Source organism: Papio anubis, chromosome 12, assembly GCF_008728515.1.
Source record: "Papio anubis isolate 15944 chromosome 12, Panubis1.0, whole genome shotgun sequence".
NCBI classification, from domain to species: Eukaryota; Metazoa; Chordata; class Mammalia; order Primates; family Cercopithecidae; genus Papio; species Papio anubis.
This window is the reverse complement of record NC_044987.1, coordinates 41,671,548-41,695,346: the sequence shown is the minus strand read 5'-3', so window position 1 is coordinate 41,695,346 and position 23,799 is coordinate 41,671,548. Positions and strand designations below refer to the sequence as shown.

At 39.3% G+C, this 23,799-nt stretch overlaps 1 protein-coding gene across 5 annotated transcripts in view; it reads left to right on the top strand.

The window, feature by feature from the left end:
• The window catches only part of FAT3 (FAT atypical cadherin 3), a 703,955-nt gene that overhangs the window by 503,619 nt on the left and 176,537 nt on the right, over positions 1-23,799 (top strand). The window lies entirely within an intron of this gene.

Genomic DNA, 23,799 nt, shown 5'->3' with positions numbered 1-23,799 from the left:
TGCAACACGCATCACATGGCGGCGGCGGCTGGCGGAGTGACGTGGCGGCGGTGGCGGCGGCCGATTTGTGGTGCGGATCGGCGGTTGGCAGGATTTGGTGGTGGCGTCGACGGCGGCGGCTGGACGCAGCGACCGGCGGCGGCGGATTTGCGAATTGACGGCGAGCGCACATGCGGACGACGAGGATGAGTGCTGGAGGCGGCGGTGGTGACGGTGGATTGGTGGTGGTGCGGACGGTGGCGGACGGATTTGTGGTGATTGGTGGCGGATGGCGGATTTGTGGATTTGGTGGAAGGAAGGGGTGAAAAGTGAATGAGAAAGGATTTATGGTGGTGGATTTATGATGGACGGATTTGTGGTGATTTGCAGTGGTGGATTTGCAAAGAATGGATCGGCGGATTGCGGTGAGGACGGACGGTGGTGGCGGATTAGGCGGCGGTGGATTTGGTGGATGGTGGATGGACAGGAATGGAATGGATGGATGGTGGATGGATGGATCAGTGGATGGATGGAATGTGGTGGCGTGATGGTGCCAAGGATGGCGGCGCGGATGGTGGTGGTGATGGTGGTGGTGATGGTGGTGGTGGTGGAGGAGATGGCAGTTTTGACTATAGTAGTGGCAGTGGTGAGGATGGAGATGAGGGTGGCAGTGACTATTGTGATGGTGGAGATGGTGGTAATGGTAGTGGTGGTGGTAATGGTGGCAGTAGTGGTAGTGGTGGTGGTGGCATGCTTGTGAGATGGGAGCGAGGGTTACTATTCCTAATTTTACAGAACTGTCCAGGTTGGTATGTGCCCTTAAGAATAATCCTTTTTGAGATCTTCCCATGAATTGCAGATGTACCACTTAAATTTCCCTATTGTCTAAAGAGTAAATATTGAATCTGACGCAGAAAACAAACCTGTCAGAGCAAATATTAATTATCAGAGCTAGTACATTCAAAACAGAGATTACAAGATGCCCATGGGTCTGGGTAGGTAAGGAATTCAGAGGAGTAGCATGTGTGCGGGCAGTGGGGACTTAGAGGGGGAGAAACAGTGGATTCCACTTGCCCCTTCTTCTAAAGAGGCTCTGCCAGCAGCAGGTATGAAAGCAGGTAGGCCCAGTATCAGCAGGAAGTCTTAATTTCTTTCCTAAAAAACCAAATCACATTTGCATTCCACATCTCTCTATATTACATGTTGACAACTGCATCATTTTTTTAAAAACACTGTAAGTCAACGAACCCCTGTTTTGCAACGTTTGACAGAAAGGAAGATTTCTTACTTGCCTCATAATTTGTAATCCTCTCAGAATGAAGTAAGTAATTCACATATTTTGTAGGATCTAATTAGTTTCTTATTTTCCCTTCACCTCACATCTTTTAGAATGTACCCATCTTTTAAAATGTCCCCTTAAAAATAAATAAGAAATGAGCCTATGGCTGAGTCTTAAGAGAGTCTGTTGACTTTGGAAATGATTGCATATGAGGACTTGGTTGGGATCTCAGCTGAACAATTGTCCACACAGGCGTTTCTGTCTGAGCCAAGGAACGGAAGGGTGCTGTGGATCTTTGGGGTACCTCAAGTTGTGTGAGCATCTCATCGGGCAGTAGCTCTTTTTAACTTTGCTTTTCTGTGCTCCTGGTTGACCTACTAGTTAATAAGCTGCAGGCAAACACTTACATATATTGAGAGAGTTGTCTGGAGTAAGTCTTTGATTCCATGAATAACCACCTCTAATTTACCTGTTTGTGAAAGGTTGTGTTTGTTTTGTTTCTCCTTAAACCTGAACACTAATTAGTAGAGCAGCAGTAGATGAAACCAGTTTACTTGGATCTAGGGAGGTTCTTCCACCCAGTGGCTCCGCCTGGCAATGGAATTGAGCCAGTTTTGACTGCTCTGCTCACCCGTGGTGCACAGGCAGATAATTGCTGTGGGCAGGTCACAGCTTGTTGAGCTGTGCACACAGGCTGTAGGGAGCTGAGACTGCTTTGTTTTCATTTGTGAATGGTTTCCAAATGTGGTGCTATGTTGCTGCTTCCTTTTAGTCTTCTGAGCCAAGCAACTGTAATATCCACAACCTCTGGCTGAGTTCTGGGAGTTGGTGGAAGGGAGCCTATTACCCTGAAGGGTTGGTATTGCACAAATGGCTTCTACCTTCTTACAGAAGAGGTTAGAAGTTTCCTGCATGTCTCTGAACAATCGTGAGAACTCCTGACTGTGAATCCCCCATCCTGGGAGCCCAGACTGGCTTCTTCCCCATAATACAATGATGGTAAATTGACTCTCTGCCCTTTACTTCTGTGGCTCCTTTTCCTTCTTTCCTTTGTGTGGCTTTCCTAGTTTATTTTATGCCACACACTCTCTGAGCTACAGAATGATCTGTCCAGTCTAATTTTATCGAGGCCTTCACAAACCACTGAAGCTCATGCCTAACATCTGATGTGTTTGACCCAGTTGAGGACTTCAAATCTGTCTGTGGGAAAATTTAAAATGTAATGACAGCAAGTTTAAAATATGGAATTCAACTCAAGTGCTTCTATTAATAATCAGGAAAAACTACTTTGGCATGCTTCCTGCCTACAGCAGACAGCTTTGTTCAAATGAGCTGTTGTTTCAAGACCTTTCAAGCAACTTGCTTTTGTGGCAAATTGGGGGCTACCAATCTCATCTATTTTGTGGCAAGACCGGTTTACTGAAATACCAAGAGAGTTGTCAGCGTGAGGATGCAGAACATTGTCATGAAAATAATTCAGGACAGCCCTGCACGTCAGAGCCAAGGAAAATAGGTTAGAATCTTGGAACAATACCAGCCTTCAAAATTGGGAAAACCTATAATAAATTCGGTTGTTTAATTTTTGGGAGTATAGCACTGTATGGATGTTACACAATTATTCAATCAAACAGTGAAAAAAATGTCTTATAAAACACTGTCCTAATTGTGATTGTCCCTTTACATTTACATCAAACTAATATGCTATAAATGTAGATAGAGATGGTTAATGCACAAGATTTGGAGACAGACATAATAACTCACTAGCTGTGTGACCTAGAGCCAAACTGCTTAATCTAAACTTCCATCTCCTTACCTATAAAATTGGGACAATAATAACACCTTTATAAGATTTGGTGAAGATATTTATGTTGCACATGCATTGCACATGTTAAGTGTTTAATATGTTAGCTATTATGATTAGAAGCTTTAATATTTTCCATGTGATTCCTGAAGCAGTCATCTTGTGACAAAATTCAGAACACTTAAGGCCTTATATTATGTGTCATATTTATAGTTTTGTTCATAGTTGTTGAATATACTTACGATACTTTAATAAGATAGCATCTATGAATAAGAGTACAGAAGTTCCTGGCACATGGTATGCACTCAAAAATGTATTAATTTTTTCAGCCCTTTTCTGAAGAAGATCCCAAAATTTTAGAGATTTATCAGCTTCCACTGGCCACCATCCACTTAAATAAGCTGTAACCATGTAATTTGGAATAGCTTATTCTCCAAAGACTGGCTAATGAGTCAACCGCGGGTCTGGCATGGCTATGATGAAGGTCATTAGATCTCTACTGTTGGATCTACAGTCTTTCTCTCTGACTTTCTAAACCAGCATCCAATAGGTAGACCGAAGCACCCAAGCTCCAATAACAGAGCAGTAGCATTTCCAAGCATCCTGGAGCTCCATAAATTAGTTAGTCTTAAAACCAGGAAAAATAGCTAATTTCCCCAGGTCAGCCATGTTCAGGCCTATCCAGCCTTATCACTAACCCCTAAGCTTTCTCCCAGAATCATAACCCCTTTAAGGTCTTAAATTGTGTTTATTTGTTAATGCAGTCAATGTGTTTAACATTTAGACATCTAATGGGAATTTTTTTGTGTTGCATTCAGATGTCAAAACCTCAATTGTGTAGAAATACGAAACTGGATGTGACTATTCAGGAGATGTTCTGTGGAGGTAGCCCACAGCATGGTTAATATTCAGCAGCAGATACCATCATTTAAAAATCATTACCCTGGGTAGTTTCAAACTCCACCTCTCCTTCAGGCTATTCTTAGCTTCATTAGCAAGCTGTAAAATAAGCTCCACTGAGATTTCTCATCCTGTCTCTTCCTGGCCCTACCTTTAGTGAAGGTCACCCATAGGAGGAAGGGCCAGATTACTCCACTTTGTACCCCAGCACCTGAAACAATGCCAGGGATATAATATGCACTTGATGTATGTTGGCTAAGTTGAAGTTTAGGGCTCCAGGTAACCCACAACCCAGGTAATCCAGGCTTTGCAGGATATAGTGATATGTACCGTCCAGAGATTCACAGAATGTACAGTAAGCACACAGAGGAGGCACCTAGGTGAGAGGTTTGCGGAGCCCTTGGGGTGCCAGCTAATATGCAGAACAGGGAAGGGCTTTCTCCCACTGCATCCCAGTCTGTACTGAAGTGGCTTGCCAACCCCAGCTCCTGTTTGGAGCCTAAAAGCAGTTCCTAAATCACTTTTACCTACCTGAAATCTGTCATCCTCGGGAGATCATAAATACATAATTCAGAAGAAAGATCTTAGATTTTTCATGAGGTACCCATTATAATTCCTGGCATACCACTCTAGACGTTTAAAGATGATGATAAGTCTTAAAATTAGATGTGGGGCTAAGCTCCAGGCTGATGTATACCTTGCTGTTACATAATTGAAATAAAATCTACTTTTAGGTGACTACTTTCAAATAAAATAGAAAAAGGTCAATATTTTTTAAAATGTATAGGTACTCATTAGTAGCCCTCTTATGAAGCTTCACAAAGACAAAGCACTTTAAACTAAGCAACTAGTACCACAAAGTAGACTGACCGATCCAGTGTTCTGACTTTCCCCATATTGAGAGAGGCTTAATTTGTTCTTGTTTTGTTTTTGAACTGAAGACTATGAAAGCAAATTTTGATCCCATAGGATACCAAATGACTGAGATTTTCTCTTCATGGTATATGGCATTCTTCTTGTCACTCCAAATAACTTTGGCAAAGTCTCAACTTTGCATGTCCCATCTTTACCATCCAAGGTCTAAGAACCTTTTCTCATTAGGTGAAAAAGTCAGAAAGGCTGCAGTCAAATTTAAAGCAATATTATTGCCTTGTTGGCAGGGAGACATAACAGCAGCAGACAGACTCTTGAGGTATGCAGGAATTAGAGATGCATTTGTTTGGTGTCAGCCAGGACAGAATGGAATTTTTTATTTAGCATTTTTTACAACAGAAGGTGTTGTTCTGTCTCTATCAGCAGTAGCCAGGGCATGCTTGCTTCACCTCTGAATGAAGAATTACAAATATCTCTGTGCAAGGCCGTGACAGACCCATGATGTGTGCTTTGATACATGCACAAAACCATTTACCCGTCTTCAAAAATGATGCTTCCAGAAGCAATTCCTTTAAAAGTTCCTGTCATGCCACAAGGACATCAACATGTAAGGAAGAGTGAACTCAGTTTCTCATGGTGTAAAGCATGTACATACCCAGGTAAACGGGAGAAAAAGCCTATTCCAAAACTCCTCTTTTAGAAATTACATAGTGCCTATGTTAGGATTTTTTAAAATACAATTATTTCCAATTATGGAAATATGTGAAACATGTAACTATGTTAATATATGATACATGTTCATTGTAAGAAAATTAAAAAAAACAGAAACAGAAGACAAAGATAAGCAAATAAAAACATTTAATAATATTCATAATTTTTCCATGAACTGATGATTGCATTTTAAATTTTGGTAAATAATCTTTCAGAACTTTCTTTTACATTTATGTATATATGTATACACATGTATTTCATATAATCCTGCATAAAATTTGTGAAAAAAAATCTAATTCATACTATATATAGTTTCATATCCTTGCTTATTTATTATGGACATTTTTCTATATTAATATATTTACATTCCATATGTTACTTGTTTCCATTGCATAGGATCTCATTAAATAGCAATCTATGGTAGAGTTTCCAATGACCTTGAGTAGGAACCATCTATCACTTTTTCTAGAATATTACGTGAATATAACCCAGCCCCCCAGGAGTCCCTAGTGATACTTCTGTAGTGTTGGTTTGGTGCCCAGTTTCAAGCCATTTACTAACTTTCCCTTCTGCCTGTGGATCAGCTAAAAGAAAGACCCTGCACCTCATCGAATGTAATTTGGCAGATTATTTCAGATACTTGATCAGATTGCACACAGACATGAACAAAAATCTATCCCTTGACTGGAACTGTAATACTCCACCTTATAGCATTTACCTACTGTAGGAAAAATTATACAGTGTAAGAAGTGTTTATATAAATATCTTTGAAACATTTGGAAAAAAGAGTACTGCATATTAATTCATGTCCTTTGAAAAAGTATATCAAGAGCCTAAACATGTAACCTAACTTTAGACATCTGAACAGGTTACCCACAAATATCAACTACTCCCCTTTCTTCCAGTGTAGTTTGATATTCTACCTTACAACATTTCGTCATTGAAGACAAAATGATATATTGTAAGCACCTTTTCACAAAAGTACAAATAAATCCCACAGAATCATAAAATTTCAGAGCTAAATAGTACCTTAGAAATCATCTGCTTGATGATGGATTATTTAAAGCCCAAACTAAAGATCTGGATAAACATTTGCCAAATGTGGGCATGCAAGCGACATTCGCATTTGGCATAGCTGTCTGCATTCTCTACTGGTGACAAATTGTAGTGTAAAAAGTGGGAAAGGATCCAAACCAAACTGTAGCTGAGGCTTGACATGTCTCTGAGAGGGCACATATGCCTTCCCATGTTTAAAAGCAAAATCCCTTCAGATGATGCAGGTAGAATAAGAAGAAAGAAGAGCAGCCCCTGTCTCCTGCCACACATCCCCCATCAGTTCCAACTTGGAGCTGTTAAGAAAAAGGGACTCTGGAAAGACTCTCATGTGCATGCCAAGAATAAGTCATTTCTGCACTCAGAGAAACCCCACTTTCAGACAACCTTGAAATGTGGTTTTCATGGAGGGAGGGCATGAAAAATAATATGCTTGTATAAAATATCCCTTTTTGAGAGTAAAAATGTAAAGAAATACATAATTCATGAATATGAGTCTGTTGTGAAATCATAGATTACAAAGTCCTTAATGACTTATTTTTGTTTTCTTCCTGGTACTGACTTTGTACTTATTAGACTCTAAATATTAGCTGAATTAAAATGAAAGAAAATATTCTTACCTTCTCTTTTCATTGTGTTTAGACAGAGGAAAGAGAAAACTAATATCAACTCGACTTTACAATTCTTACCTGAGAGGAGCTTTAGCTATGTAGGCTTTTGCCCAGTATTTCCAGAGGCATAAATATGTAACTATAAATGCCTAGCAAATGACAAGGGCAGTTCAGAAACTGTAGAAGAAAACATCATCTATAAGGTTGCCAGTTGGTAACACAAATATATCTGAACCACCTACAGTTTAACTTAATTATGTTTTCCACAGTAGGGTTACTTGCCCCCCGAAGGACAGAATGCATGAGCCTGAAGTTGCTTAATAAATGGTGTTATCTGGAGATGTGTACATTTCCAAAGGCCAGCCCCAGCTTATAAGCTTGAAATCAGCACTCTGACCAATTCATAAAAGACACTGCACACTGCTTACCACCTCACACAGGTGTTCAGGCTTAAATTCTGACATAAGAGATTAAGAAGCCAAGTTGGGGGAAAATACAGCTTCTGGAAGCCGTAAGTAGACCCAGAGATGGACTCAGGGATCTTAGAAATCATAGGTGAATCTTTGAGAAGGGAGTTGCCCTTGACTACCACAATTGAGGTTGGAGTAAGAGTTGAAAACTCCAAAGAATGATAAGCAAAGGGAAAAGCATTGTTCTCACTGCTTTTCTGTTCTCTCCTTGATTGTCATGCATTTCAATGGCATCCAGATGTTCTATTATTTTAGCTACCAACTTGGGAAATTACATTGTAGTTACTTTCAAAGTTGTCAGAACACTAAACTCAACAATGACAGTTTATAACCCATTTTCTCTAAAGTGCTCAATTTTTTTTCTTAACCCTGATGGGCTGGCATTTAAATAAAGTAAGCCAGGATTCTTCAATTAGTTTCTGGATATGCAAAGTTATTCTTTGTGCTCATCCACATGCATATTGGTTCTTACATCTTGGGTACCCTGTACTTTAATTTTTTCTCTATTTGTATCTAGATTTGTTAAAAAATAGGAAATTCACTTCATGCTTTAACTTTCAATAGTTTTCACTCTTTAATTTAAAACTAAACTATTAAATTCCTTTTGCTTTCAAATTTGCATTTTTCAGAAAATTGAAGGTTAGTTAAGAAGACCAATATTATTAAATTTGAAAATGCATTATTTTCCCAGTTGAATCAAAAACATAATAGTATGTATATCATATTTTACAACTGATTTCTTTAAGATTTCCCAGAAAACTCAGTTCATAATTTTCTGTTGCAAAGGGATGAAGTTCTTCTTCAGTTTAATGCCTGCAGCATTCTTATGGTAATTTTGAAATTGGGAGACTTGGTCACATTCATAAATGGTAACTGTAGAAAAATGAGTATGTTCAAATCAAACAAAAGCATAAAGAACCTTGAGGATACTTTTGAAAAGAGGAGACTCTCTCTAACAAGTCTAGTTACAGTGTCTATTCCTAGGGCAGATGAATGAGAGAGTTCTTATAAGACTATTGCTGTGGGGTTTTTTTTTTTTTTTTTGTAGACTGCTTGTGTTATCTGTCTGTACAGTACTTAGCACCCTGTTGAACTCAATAAATATGCAGTGGTGATAATATTGCTCAGAATTCACTTAGCACTTTCACATCTTTTGAGTGTCACAATGTTCTGCCTACTAGGTGCAGGGAATTTTAATTTAATGCTTATTCTGAGGCTTAAAGCTTGGAAGTGTAATGACCCATGTAAGGTAATCCTCCACTCCAGTAGGACATTTTTGGAGCAAAGCCATTAGGTTGTACAAGAATTCATTAAAAAGCAGAAAAACTGTACTTCCCACACTAAAACACTGATGAGGCTCAGTACACTGTTGTTTCTAATCTCTACTCTGCAAGCCATCCACATCATATTACCCCAAAGCACAAAAAAGGAAAAATAAAATAAAATTTGAAATCTATGATGATTAAACAGTTCTGACCAACCTCAGTCAAACTTTCCTCCATGGCAGAAATTGGGAAAGAAATCAAAAGGTCCTAGAACAAGTTCTTTATCAGAACAACCCAGTTCGTCCCTCAACCTAATTCAGCTATTACTAGATTGTGGAATATCTACCAGTTTCCACATATTTTATCCTATGAAGCTGCATTTTCCTCTTGGCTCATTAGAAACTAGCTACAGGTAGTTTTAATACCAATAAAATCATTGGTATCCTTAGCACTAACACAGTTTCTAGCATCTAATAAGCACTCTGGAACTATTTAGTTGAATGAATGAATGAATGAATGAATGAATGAATGATCCATGAAGGGAAATACCAAATTGTTCTCAAAACCCTGGTCTCGGTTATTTTATTGCTTCTTTAAAAAGAAAAGACTGTTGGGGGTTACCCGACAACATCTTTAACTTTTAAAAAAAATCCCAGTAGTTTATGGGGTTCAGGTGGTTTTTGTTATGTGGATTTGGGACTTATAGGACAACTAGCCTACTTCAAAAAAAAAAAAAAACTGAAAGTTATAAATGTAATAAAAGTTCCGGGAATATTTAAATTAATGTTAAATTGGCTGGGTGTGGTGGCTCATGCCTATAATCCCAGCACTTTGGGAGGCCAAGGCGAGCAGATCATGAGGTCACGAGATGGAGACCATCCTGGCTAACACAGTGAAACCCCGTCTCTACTAAAAAAATACAAAAAATTAGCCGGGCGTGGTGGCGGGCGCCTGTAATCCCAGCTACTCGGGAGGCTGAGGCAGGTGAATGGGGTGAACCCAGGAGGCAGAGTTTGCAGTGAGCCGAGATCGTGCCAGCCTGGGCAACAGAGCGAGACTCCATCTCAAAAAAATAAAAAATAAATAAAAATAAAATAATGTCAAATTGATATAAATGATCACTCATGAGAATACACAAATATTTGGTGTGAGATTTAATTGACAGTCCACAGTTGATAATTAACCATAAACGCACTCGTGTATGCACATGCACACACACACACGTACTTCCAGCACATAAAACATGATGACTACACCCAAAGTTACCCTAAAACAGTTGAGAATACCAGAATAACACAGGTGAAGCACTGATGAGCTGTAGGACAGCACATGGTAAAATTTTATGCCCAACTTGTATGTGCTATACAAGTTGTATGTGCTATAGAAACAACTTGTATGTGCTATAAAGTTAATGGCTGCACTTATCAGGGAGGACTTCACAGAAGAGGGGAGACTTGACCTAGGCCTTGGATAAGAAGAAGATCAATGTAAAAGAAGAGAACACTGAGGATTCAAGCAGAGACATAAAGAGGGATGCATATGGCACCCCTGGGAGACTGTGACAGGAGTAGCCTACCTGCCAGTGGAAGTAGGAATTGGAGAGCAGTAGAGGAGGGAAATTGAAGTAGGTTCGACTAGATACTTGATTAAATACAGAGCCATAAAAGGTTTTTGAGCAGAATGGTGGCATGATCAAAGTCATATACAAAGACAGTTTATCTGGGAAAAGTTAGCTTTGGAGTTAGAAGGAGTCTGGGATCAGACCAGTCGGTTAAGAGGAGGCAAATCCAGGTGTGAGGGGTTTGCTATCCAACTGCAGGTAGTAGTAGCAGTAAGATAAAAGATACCTGGATAAATAGGCAAAACACGGTGATGAAGGAAGGAGTGAAGGAAGGAACAAGGATAGTTCTTTCTCACGGATGTCAGAAGCTGGTGTTCAGTAGCAGGACTGTATAGACATCATAAGTTTGGTTGGCTTCATTTGTGTTTCTTCCCTTTAAATGAAGTGAGGTGGTCATCCTGCTAGCAACTGCCTGCCTAATTAGCTGTTTCTCATTCGCCATCAGCATATGAGCTGAGGACTGATCTACTCTTGACTTGTGCTTTGAGTTTCCAGTTCAGGAAGAAAAAAAAAAGGCTTCCTTAAGAATTTTCTGGAAAAAATGTACAAAAATTATGTTTTTACTTTTACTGTAAATTTGCATATATCTTAGTTTTACTCATTTCCACAAGGTTCTTAACTCTGCCTCTTGAAATAATCACTGTAACAACTGCAGTGTTTCTGGCACAGGTGAGTTGGACTTAGGGTGCGTGTATTTTAATTTTCTTTTTACTTGCATGTGTACTTGGGGTCGACATGAAGGATTAGGTAATTCACTCACCAGGGCCACTTTGATGAACACATCATCCCAGCCTAATTGCTAGGATGTAGAAATGGAATCTAGAGAGAGATTCATTTGGGAAAAGGAGGGAGGTTTCCCTTTATGATTGTAGTAGAGATTTAATGTTGTTACAGTGAATAACAACTGATAGAACATTTGCATAGCTGGAAGAAACCCATGGTTGCAGGCTGATGCTAAGCCATATTGGTGGAAAGAGGCTGGGTGTAGGTTCAGGCAGACCAAGGTTTGAATCAAGATTCTGCCATACATTTGCTGAATGATGTAGAGCAAATTCTTACTCTGTGATAGTCTCAGTATCCTCAGTTGTAAAATGAAGATAATAAACACCTTATTGGGTTGTTTTATGTGTTGTGTAGTGTAGAAAGCATGTGTGGAGAGACTAACAGAATGTCTTGCATAAAGTAATATATCAACTGTTAGTTTCCTTCTTCACGTCAAAAAATCCTCTATGTTTCTTTGTCCCCAATACCTAACTCAGTTTTAGCATATTCAATAACTGTTTTGCTCAATAGATGCAAATGCAGAAGGGCATTTTGAGGACTAGGAAAAGGAGCAACATCCATCATCAAATAGACATGTTTGCTTTCCAATGGGGGTCCTAATTCAGCGCTTCAGCTAAAGGGCATATATACAATTGTGGGTGTGTGCATTGTACTTCCAAAGATGAGCAGTTGTATCCTCTCACAGCTCTGTCAGGAAGCTCATCATGACTCACCCTCCTACAGATCAGGTGGTTAATTATGTTATTAAACTGTCAGAATTATCCAGAATGGCTTTGTCACCCACCTGACAAGAGACCTCAGTTTGATACCGCTGTGTTCAAATGGCTGAAAAATGTGAATGTGTTGTGAGATAATGTATGAACATATATGGAAGATTTTTTTCAAAATGTTTTATGACAGATTTTTTTTCCTTTAATTCTTGTGCCTTAGTGATTACATTGTTCTTAACTTAAAATTGACTTTAGTTCACTTGTACAGCTATCATTCAGAGCCTAAGATATACAGGTTCTGTGGTCAGTGTGATGGGGACAAGGATGAGAAAGATTTGGCTCATTGGGACTACAACCTTCACTTCTTAAAAAGAAGAGAAGCCCTTCACCAGGATAAAATCACCAGCCATGATCTTTATTGTGATATTTTTACTCATCATGAAATGAGTAAACTGGATGGTAGCAAGCTAGATTCAGCTAAATAGTCATGGTGGATTGTAAAAATGGCCACAGATTCTTGCAACTCTTTATTTCAAGAGCTGGAGGCTATTTCCATGCCCCCTTGGGTCTGGGCTGGCTTGGTGACTTGCTGTGACCAGTAGCTTATAGTAGAAGTGACATTGAACTTTCAGAAGCTCTGCCCCAAGAGACCTGCCTTCTCTTCTTATTGTGCCTATAATCCTGAGACATTGACCAATTTTCATGATGTGGTCACTCCCTGGTGGCAAGATAGACCCTCCAACTAAACTTTGGTTGAAAAGTCAAGACCATGATGCCACACACACACACCAAAGTATATGTAAAGGTTTATTACTTGCATATGAGCTTTCTGGGGAGAATAGGGTGGGCTCCCAAGCTGGTCCACAAATGGCTTCTGAAAGTAGGAAATGGAGATGAGCTTGGGGCTATATGGTGGTTGGGGGTAGGACTAGGTGAGGGTTCCTGTGCTCAAGCTGGGGCCTACATGGTTTGAACTTCCTGCTAGCACCAAAGGAGGAAGTATCTGGGATTTCTTAATGTGCCCACATATGGAAGCAGACAGGGACGGGATTGTGATGGGGCAGAAGGCTGTCAGCAGTCAGAATGAAAAATGGCATGAACCTTGTTATTACTCTTTTTTACTAGTGTCTTCCTAGTACATAGCATCTGAAATTATCATTTAAAAATATTTATTTTTTATTTGTCTAACCTCTCCATCCTCTACAGTAAACTCAGTAATGACTGAAACCAAGCATACATTGTTCTCTTACCAAATCTCTGGCTTCCAGATTAGTGTTTGGTACATATAAAGTGCTCAGTAAATATGTATGAATGAATTTCTACAAGTGAACATTAGTTTTGCTGTATCCAGTCCTGATGCTTAGAGTCTCATTATAGAATGAATGCACTGTTAAGTCTAATGATCTTGAGTTTTTAATCCTAATAATCTTAAATTTGAATGATGGGCTCTGCATCTCCTAACAGTTGATACCTCTAAAGAAATAGATAAGAAATGTTAGCTTTTGGTTCTTCTCTATGTTTTGAGCTATATCCTTGTATCAAGTCCAGTCACCAGAACACCACATACCTGGATTAGGTTTCTCCAGCTTTCCATGGAAATGTTTTTACAGTATTAGGTTCCTGATATTTATTGAAGCTGTACTACACAGCCATATACACCTATCTCTGAATATTTTATAGAAGTGCTGCTCAGCACATGGCTGTCTATTTTAGTCACTGTTTCCTAGGACAGACCCATGCAGCAGGCGTCTCAGAGTTTAGAGCTGGGCCAGTTAGCATTTCCTCCTCTATTAGATGAGGAGTTCAGCCAACTTATAGAATGAAACTGTTGTGTTAAACTGTAGTAGCTTCCCTTACCCTAGATTTTCTAAAATTATTATCTACCAGTTCTTGTCTTTTTATCTTTCTTTTGATTTTATATGTATAGTCGTCCTTCAATATCTATGGAGGATTGGTTCCAGGAACCCCCTCAGATACCAAAAATCAATGTATGCTCAAGTCCCTTACATAAAATGATGTGTTTGCATACAAGCTATGAACATCCACCTGTATTCTTTAAGTCATCTGTAGATTACTGATAATACCTAATACAGTTTAAATACCATGTAAATAGTTGTTAATACTGTATTGCTTAGGAAACAAGGATAAGAAAAAACAGTCTGTACATACATGTTCCGTACAGATGCTTTTTTTTTCCAAATACTTTTTATCCAAGATTGGTTGAATCCTGGACACAGAACCCATGGATACAGGAGAACCAACTCTGTGTGTGTGTGTGTGTGTGTGTATAAAATTTTCTGTAAGTCTCCACAAACTTTCTTTGTAAGTAGATATGGTATTAGTAATTAATAAATGGATGCTTACACACTGGACAAGATTCAAGTAAGACTACGTTCCATTGCCCTTCCCCTGTTTAAGGGAAACCTGGTGCTTAGGGAAAAGCAAGGAGTAATGCTGTCTGGTTGCTCCAGCAGAAGTGGCGTGTTCTTTATCTTTATGTCTCCTATAGCACATTTAAAAGGATCAAGAAATGTTTGTCACGTTAAACTTCCTGGATTTATTTCTATACCACAGGGGCAGGGGCTTGATTAATGTCATTTATGACCAGAACTCATAGGATACAAGGATCTAGAATTTGAAATACATCTACTTTCCAGAGATATCCTGGAGGATCTTTTTTAAGTAGAGTAAGAAGTTGATTTTCATCTGTATCTTCTCCTTAACATAGTGCCTAACCCTGAGGTTTTAAGCACTGCTGAGGAATGATTACCAATTGATCTTCACGAGCACTTTAATATCTTTGAATCTCTGGGATTGATTATCTTCTTTTACCTAAAGCTTAATACGTTAAAAATGAAACAATAAGTCATTGCTAATACCGTTGTTTTAGTCTATAATTTAAAATGCTTCAAAAATATAATTAGGTTAACCTTTTCTCAGGGAATAGATGGATATACATGAAGAGAGATACACAGTTCGTTTCTATAAAATGAATCTATTTTCGTGCCATTTTTGCCATACAGTTGGAGATGTGCTTTCATTGAAAAACATATCTTAACATAGTGAACTGTGAAGCATTTGGTGAAGGACTTTTAATTTGACAGAATTCCACATTGGACGAAAGAGTGGTGAAAAGTGTTTTCTAACACTTTTAGAAGTGTGCCATGTACCCTCAACTGTTTTCATTTATCTTTTTTCTCATCCTTATTTCCAGATTTCATGCTGTAGCTTTTCTAATTTAACTCTTCTTCATCCTTTCTAATAGCAATTTGAAGTGTAAGCCATCTAAATTTGCCTAATTGTTTTCATTTTTAAATGACATTATTAAACTATACCAGTGCTTCAAATTCAAAATATGCTAAATAAGATCCCTTAATGTAAATGATATTTGAACTCAGTGTTTTTTATCCCTTTAGGATTTTTGTGTGATAGTCCAGGATTCCAAATATTATAGCGTGCGTTTCTTTTGTTTTTCAAGTTTTATTTTAAGTTCGGGGGTACACATGCAGGATGTTACACAGGTAAGCATATGCCATGGTGTTTTATTGCACAGATCATCCCATCACCCAGGTATTAAGGCCAGCAGCCATCAGATATTCTTCCTGATGTTCTCCCTCCCCCAACCCCTACAACTGGTTCCCAGTGTGTGTTGTCCCCCAGTACCATGTGTCCAATAGCATGTTTCTTTAGTAACAGTGCACACTGCCTGTGTTGCAATATGGCAAATCAGGATAATGCAAGAAATAAGTTATTATAAAATTCAGTGAAAGGTTAAAGGACCTTATTAGCTATTAGTAATAGAAAAAATGAAGTAAAAAGCTGTGTCCTTTGGGGATATTGAAAATATTCTAAAATTTGATTATGATGGTGAGTGTCCAACTCTGTAAATATACTGAAAACAATTTAATTGTACACATTAAACAGGTGAACTTTATGGTGTATAAATTGTATCTCACTGAAGCTAATTTTTTAAAACAGCTCTGTCCTGGTGAGGGAATGAAATAATGGAGTAATTTACATACACTTACATAAACAGCAATGATCCTAATAAATCCTCAGTTGAAACAAATAGTAATTGCAAACCTCAACTGCCTAAGGAATTTTTCTGAAAGTCAAATATTGTCTGTGGCTATGGGTGCATCTTATGAGACACGAATGTTGTATCCTTGATGCTCATGCCAGTTGTATTAAGTCCGTTTTAATGCTGCTGATAAAGACATACCTGAGACTGGGGAGTTTACAAAAGAAAGAGGTTTATGGGACTCACAGTTCCACGTGGCAGGGGAGACCTCACAATCATAGCAGAAGGTGAAAGGCATAGCTTATGTGGCAGCAGACAAGAGAAGTGAGGTTGTGCAGGGAAACTCCTCTTTTTAAAACCATCAGATCCTGTGAAACTTATTCGCTATCACAAGAACAGCACAGGAAAAACCCACCTCCATGATTTAAGTACCTCCCACTGGGTCCCTCCCACAACACGTGGGAATTCAATATGAGATTTGGGTGGGGATACAGCCAAACCATATCATTCTACCCCTGGCCCCTCCCAAATCTCACATTTCAAAACCAATCATGCCTTCTCAACAGTCCCCCAAAGTCTTAACTCATTTCAGCATTAACTCAAAAGTCCAAAGTCGAAGGTCTCATCTGAAACAAAGCAAATCCCTTCCAGCTATGAGCCTGTAAAATCAAAAAAAGGGTTAGTTGCTTTCTAGATATAATGGTGGTATAGGCATTTGGGTAAATACAGCCATTCCAAATGGGAGAAATTGGCCAAAACAAAGGGGCTACAGGCCCCATGCAAGTCCAAAATCCAGCGGGGCAGTCAAATCTTAAAGCTCCAAAATGATCTCCTTTGATTCCATGTCTCACATCCAGGTCACACTGATACAAGGGGTGAGCTCCCATGGCCCTGGACAGCTCTGCCTCTGTGGCTTTGCAGGGTACAGCCTCCCTCCAAGCTGCTTTTATGGGCTGGCATTGAGTGTCTGCAGCTTTTCCAGGCATACAGTGCAAGCTGTCAGTGGATCTACCATTCTGGAGCCGGGAGAACAGTGGCCTTCTTCTCACAGCTCCACTAGGTGGTACCCCAGTAGGGACTCTGGGTGGGGACTCTGACCCCACATTTCCCTTTCACACTGCCCTGGCAGAGACTCTTCATGAGAGCCCCACCCCTGCAGCAAACTTCTGCCTGGACACCCAGCCATTTCTATATATCTTCTGAAATCTAAGTGGATGTTCCTAAACCTCAGTTATTCACTTCTGTGCACTCCCAGGCTCAATACCACGTGGAAGCTGCTAAGACTTGGGGCTTGCACCCTCTGAAGCCATGGTCTGAGCTCTACGTTGGCCCATTTCAGCTATGGCTGAGGTGGCTGGGATGCAAGATACCTAGTCCCTAGGCTGCACACAGCATGGGGACCCTGGGCATGGCCTAGGAAACCATCTTTTCCTCCTAGGTCTCTAGGCCTGTGATGGGAGGGACTGCCTTGAAGACCTCTGACATGCCCTGGACACATTTTCCTCATTATCTTGGGGATTAACATTCAGCTCCTTATTGCTTATGCAAATTTCTGCAGATGGCTTGAATTTCTCCTCAGAAAATGGGATTTTCTTTTCTATTGCATTGTCAGGCTGCAAATTTTCCAAACTTTTATGCTGTTTCCCTTATAAAACTGAATGCCTTTAACAGCACCCAAGTCACCTCTTGAATGCTTTGCTGCTTAGTAATTTTGTCTACCAGATACCCTAAATCATCTCTCTCAAGTTCAATTCCACATATCTTTAGGGCAGGGGGCAAAATTCCACCAGACTCTTTGCTAAAACATAACAAGAGTCACCTTTGCTCCAGTTCCCAACAAGTTCCTCATCTCCATCTCAGACCACTTGAGCCTGGATTTCATTGTCCATATCATTATCAACATTTTGGTCAAAGGCATTTAACAAGTCTCTAGGAAGTTCCAAACTTTCCCATATTTTCCTGTCTTCTTCTGAGACCTCCAAACTGTTCCAACCTCTGCCTGTTAGCCAGTTCCAAAGTCACTTCCACATTTTCAGGTATCTTTTCAGCAGGGCTCCACTCTTGGTACCAATTTACTGTATTAGTCCGTTTACACACTGTTGATAAAAACATACTCAAGACTGGGTGATTTACAAAAGAAGGAGATTTATTGGACTTACAGTTTCATGTGACTGGGGAGGCCTAACTATCATGGCAGAAGGTGAAAGGCACATCTTATGTGGTGGCAGACAAGAGAAGGGAGCTTGTGCCGGGAAACTCCCCTTTTTAAAACCATCAAATCCCATGAGACTTACTATCATGAGAACAGCATGGGAAAGACCAGCACCCATGATTCAAGTACCTCCCACCAGGTACCTCCCACAACACGTGGGAGTTCAAGATGAGATTTGGGTGGGGATGCAGCCAAACCACATTACCAATCATCAGGTATTTATTGAGTTCCATTGTGATAGAGGCTGCTCTTAGAGATTCAAAGTTATAAAATACAAAACCAACTGTATTACTTACTATTGCTGTTTAACAAAACATGGTGGGTTAAAACAACACCATTTTATTTAGCTCACAATGTTGTGGGTGGGTTGTTGGTGGGTTTTGTTATTCTTGTCTGAGCTGGCTCAGCTGATCTCTGCTGGGATTTTTCAAGAAACTGTGGTGAACTGGTGAGAGGGCCAACTGACGATCTAGGATAGACCCACTCACATGTCTGGCAGTTGGCAGGCTATGGCACTTGGTTCTCCTCCATGAGAACAGCATGGGAAAGACCAGCACCCATGATTCAAGTACCTCCCACCAGGTACCTCCCACAACACGTGGGAGTTCAAGATGAGATTTGGGTGGGGATGCAGCCAAACCACATTACCAATCATCAGGTATTTATTGAGTTCCATTGTGATAGAGGAACTTTAGCTTGGCCGCATAGTAGTTTCAGGTTTCCAAGTGCAGCAAGAGCAGAAACTACAAAACCTCTTGAGGCTCAGGATCTGGACTTGCACCATGTCATTTAGACTGTATTTTACTGGTCAAAGCAAGTTACTAAGCCATCCCAGATTCAGAGGATAGGGAAATAGAATTCACCTGTTGATAGGAGGAGCTGCAAGATTTGATGGACATTTTTAGAGTCAATTTCATAGTCAATCAATTACTAAAATAATGCTGCTTTCTAGACCTCCAAGTCATTTTAGCACTACAACAATCTAGCTAAATCTGGTTTTGTGCTATGCAGTTTATCCCTTCCATTTAAGTAAACTAAGTCTAATGATGAAGATGATTTGGGTATGTTAAATACACAGTCACAAGTATTCGTGTGTATTAAATGTTGAATTAATTACCCCCACTAGAAATGGGCAGGGATAACAGCAGCTCTTGCTAAAACTGTTTAAATTTTGCTTCAAACTTTTGCCATAGATTTACCTAGCATAAAGATTGTTTTGATTTCCTAAAGTACACACCATTAAATGGTCCAAAGCCAGAGGAGCAGGAGACCACAAGATGGGAATAAAATTACAGTGGCATGGTTAATTCACATTGAGTAATTAAGAAGCAACTATATTATAATATCTATTTTAATTCTGGCCATTTGCCAGCTATAGCTTCTCTCACAGCAATAGGAGAAGTTCAGGAGCAAACCAAAACACTCACCTGAATACAATGAGAAACACACAAGAGTGGAAAAAAAAAAAAAACCCTAAATCCAATTGACTAATGTTAGAAAAGAAATTTATAAAATTCACCATATCTGTTAAGCTACCCATCAAAAGGAAAATCGGGAGCAGGTAGTGAGAAATCACCCAATATAATCTCACAACCTTGTTAAAACTGTGAGATATTATCCCATTGCCAGTTGTTCCTAAGAAATGGGCCCCTTCTTAAATATGGGGGACTGAATGCTGAGGGCCAGCGAGGAAAAACACTCACAGCTCCACTGACATCTGACATGAATCACATCAGAACCTAAGACCTTTGCCCACAGACATTAAAAATTGTGACAGTTCAACTGTGAAAATCTTCTTCAGGTTCAAGCTTGGGTCTCAGACAGAAAAATCCATCTCCCAGCTACCTCATCAAAGTGTAACGTTCAGCTTGACTTTTCCTATCCCTAGGCATCCGCTTTCTATAAACACAGCTCCCAGCATGATGGTGTCAATTAAATACCCGCTTTCAATTACCTAATAGAAGAAAAAAAAGAAAAAGGATCTTGTTACTTAAAAAGTTTTTTTTTTTAACCGATTCTATGGATGTAGAAGTCTAGCATCTTAAAAGACACCTTAAATGACCGTTTGCTTTCTATAAGCTGTTGCCTCAGATGCAGTTGAGATTTATAAAAGTCCTAGGCAAGCTTCTTAGAAGCATACTAACATCGGCTGATAAAGAGCGGTTCTATTTTCCTTTGAATTAGACATCCTTTCTCTGCTATAATCCTCTTTATATAGAGACTCCTTTTCTATTGAGCCAAGAGTAGAATAATTGCAAAAGCCTTGTCAGGGTGCCATACTGGAGAGACTTTCCATGTCTCCATTATCCCTCTACAAGTAGACAGTTTATTTTTTTTTAACTTTTTAAAATTTATCATTTAAAAGCTTATTTAATCAATCACTCAAATAATGCTGCTTTCTAAGTTGCTTCATCAAATTTACTAAGGAAAAAATAATTATTTAAGGTGATGGATATCCCAATTACACTGATTTGGTCTTTACAAATAATATAAGTATATTAAATTAGGACATGTCCCCTGAAAACATGTACATCTATTATATACCAACAAAAATATAAAATTAAAAAACTTTACTAAAAGATCAACTATAAGATGGAATTGTTTTAATAGCTATGACGACTTCTAGAAAGTTCTACTGCAGAGTTTTCCTTTTCTATATTTATAGAAGCATTTCAAGGAATAGTCAACTTCTTAAAAACTATGGGTAGAAGTGGTTTAATTTTTGTATTATATGTTTAATATTCAGAAAAGCATATTTATAGTCAACAGTTGCAATTTCAGGTATCCCATATATTCATCATAAATATGAATTTGCTGAGAAAAGACATAGAACAACCATGTCAATGGGAAATGGTGAAATTGTGGTTACTAAGTTTTAGAAATACAAATTTTAAGCTGATATGCTCTTTGAATGGTTAGGAAAAGAATGATAAAATGCCTACAATTCAAAATAGTTTAAATGACATTCAGAGGATGGAAAGATACTCAGATGCTCGAAACGACCCCTTCTCATGTGACATGATATAATTTAACATGTTGCCAGAAGCACCAAATTATGACTAAGTCACTCTGGTTGAAAGTTAAAGAATGGTTAAACTCAAAAATAATAAAAAATGACCTTTAAAACAGCTAAAGAAATCTGAAATGGCCAAAATCATCCTATGCCAAACGGTAAGCTAATTTGTTATTATCTAGTATCTGGGACATGTATTAAGTGGGATTGGTCAACTCGGTAGCAGTGGGCCGACAGATTCAACATGAAAAGCAAAAACTGTCCAAAGCAATGGAAAGGAAATAAGGATGGGATTACTCAGGAGAACAGGACACTATCACATTTACCTTAGTGTTAAATCTATTCAATAGAAGTCTAAATCTCCCTAGGATTCTTAAATCTCAATGAAATGATCATTTACTAAAATACTGCTCTTATGACAAAATGAAAAAATTGGCATCTAAAGCTTCCCTAAAATATTCAAAAGCTTTTAAAACCACTCAATCTACTGTGAATTTCGATTAACTTCATAAACAGCTACAAGAAAACAATGTTTTGGTAAATTTAGCACATTGATTTTTGGCAAATTAGCTTCTGGCAAACTGGTTGTTTTATATATTGTTTATTTCAGCATATTGATTTTTAGCAATTTGGCTTCTTTCTGATACCTGGTGCCCTCACAGAACAAACTGGATAATCAAAGACTCATTTTTAGAAATATATTGAGTGCCAAGGGTCACTGGTTAGGAGACTGAATATACACGGTGTTTGAGACAGACATTGCCACCAACCTCATGGGAGATACAGCCTGTCGGGGAAGACAGACATTAAGTAAAAGTGACATAAATAATTATTTAGTCAGAACTGTAATAAATGCTTAAAAAAACGTGGTATGAAATGAGAGTATCTGAGAGGAAGACCTGGTAGGTAACCTTTTATTTTTAATTAATTTGTACTTAAAAATTATATAAAATAGAAAATGCAGTCTGGCCTGGTGAAACAGACAGGAGGACCAGCACTAAGCATCATCATCAGTCAGGTGTGGGTGGCATGGTAGGGCTGCAGAACTGGCATAGACCATGGGCAGCACGCACTGCCTAAGGAGCAGTGGCTGGCATCCTTTAATGTCTCCAGTGTTCATCTCGTGCAGGGTTCTTTATGTTTTCCTAACATGCCTTAGAGTGATCTTTGTCTTTAAAGTGACAGGCTGCACTTTCCATGTGCTTACCTGCAGGCTCCAGTCTTCTCTCAGCCTGCAGCTTGCGACCCCTGTTGCCGTTTGCCATGCTGCCACTGAGGCTGGCCTCCCCAGCTCCTTTTCCTTGGCTGCTTTTTATTTTTATGCTTACACTTCTCCGTTGCTGTTCTTCTCAGCGTTCTCCAGCCGCCTTTGAGACAGCATGCTGGACAGTGGCGGCACTCCCGTGCCTCTGCACAGGTGTACTGAACAACTGGGTCTCTGACACCTCCCAGGGAGTGGTTTTACATTGCTGTGGTGGTCTAGAACTTCTCATCTCAGATACCATCTTCATTAGAAATCTAAGGATTCTCGGAGGCTCTTTTTGAAATCATCAAATCATCAATGTTTGACCTTAACTAATACTAAAAAACAAGTTGTCCATATTATTAAGAGGAGTTCTAAATAGTTAGAATTTGTTTTCTGTTTTGTTTTGTTTCGTTTAAAAAAAACTACTCCTTGTGGAGCAGGGCTACCCCACAGGCAGTGTGCCTTTGTTTACAACAGATAAATGAAAGACAAGAGGAAATTGTGTGTGCCCTGTGACTAAAATGTATCTAAATAATATGTAAATAGCTATGTTAAAAAAGCAGTCAATAGCACCAAGAGACAAAGATGTTTTTGCTTGCATTGTTTGCAAAGAAGTTTAGACTTCAGCAGAACTGGACTGCTGGAATAAAAGACACAGTCCCGGTTTTAGTGTTTTCTTGTTTTTTAAAAAATCGACATATTTGTTCTCTGGGGCTGCTATAAAACAAATTACCACAAGCTTGTTGGCTTAAAACAACAGGAATTTATTCTCTCACAGTTTTAGAGGCTGGAAGTTCAACATCAATTTCAGGAAGATCAACATCAATTTCACTCGGCTGAAATGAAGGTGTCAGCAGGGCCAGGCACCCTCTGGAGGTTCTGGGGAAGAATCCTTGGTTCTTGGAGCTTCAAGTGGCTGTCAGCATCCTGACTTGTGGCCACATCCCTCTAATCTCTGTTTCTTCCTCCTCCGAGTGTAACCTCATCTCCCTGTGTCTCCTTTACAAGGACATTAGTGATGTCGTCTATGGCCCACCAGGTTAATCCAGGATGATCTCCTCATCTCAAGATCCTTAACTTAATCGCATTTGCAAAGACCCCTTTTTCAAATTAGGTGAGATTTACAGGTTCCAGCGATTAGGATTTGATATCTTTGGGGTCATCATTCAGCTCACTACACAGGGGTTACGTTGTTTCTGTTGAGAATCACAATTCACAGAAAGGGGCCCAAAGCTTTGCTTGTCCTGAAGG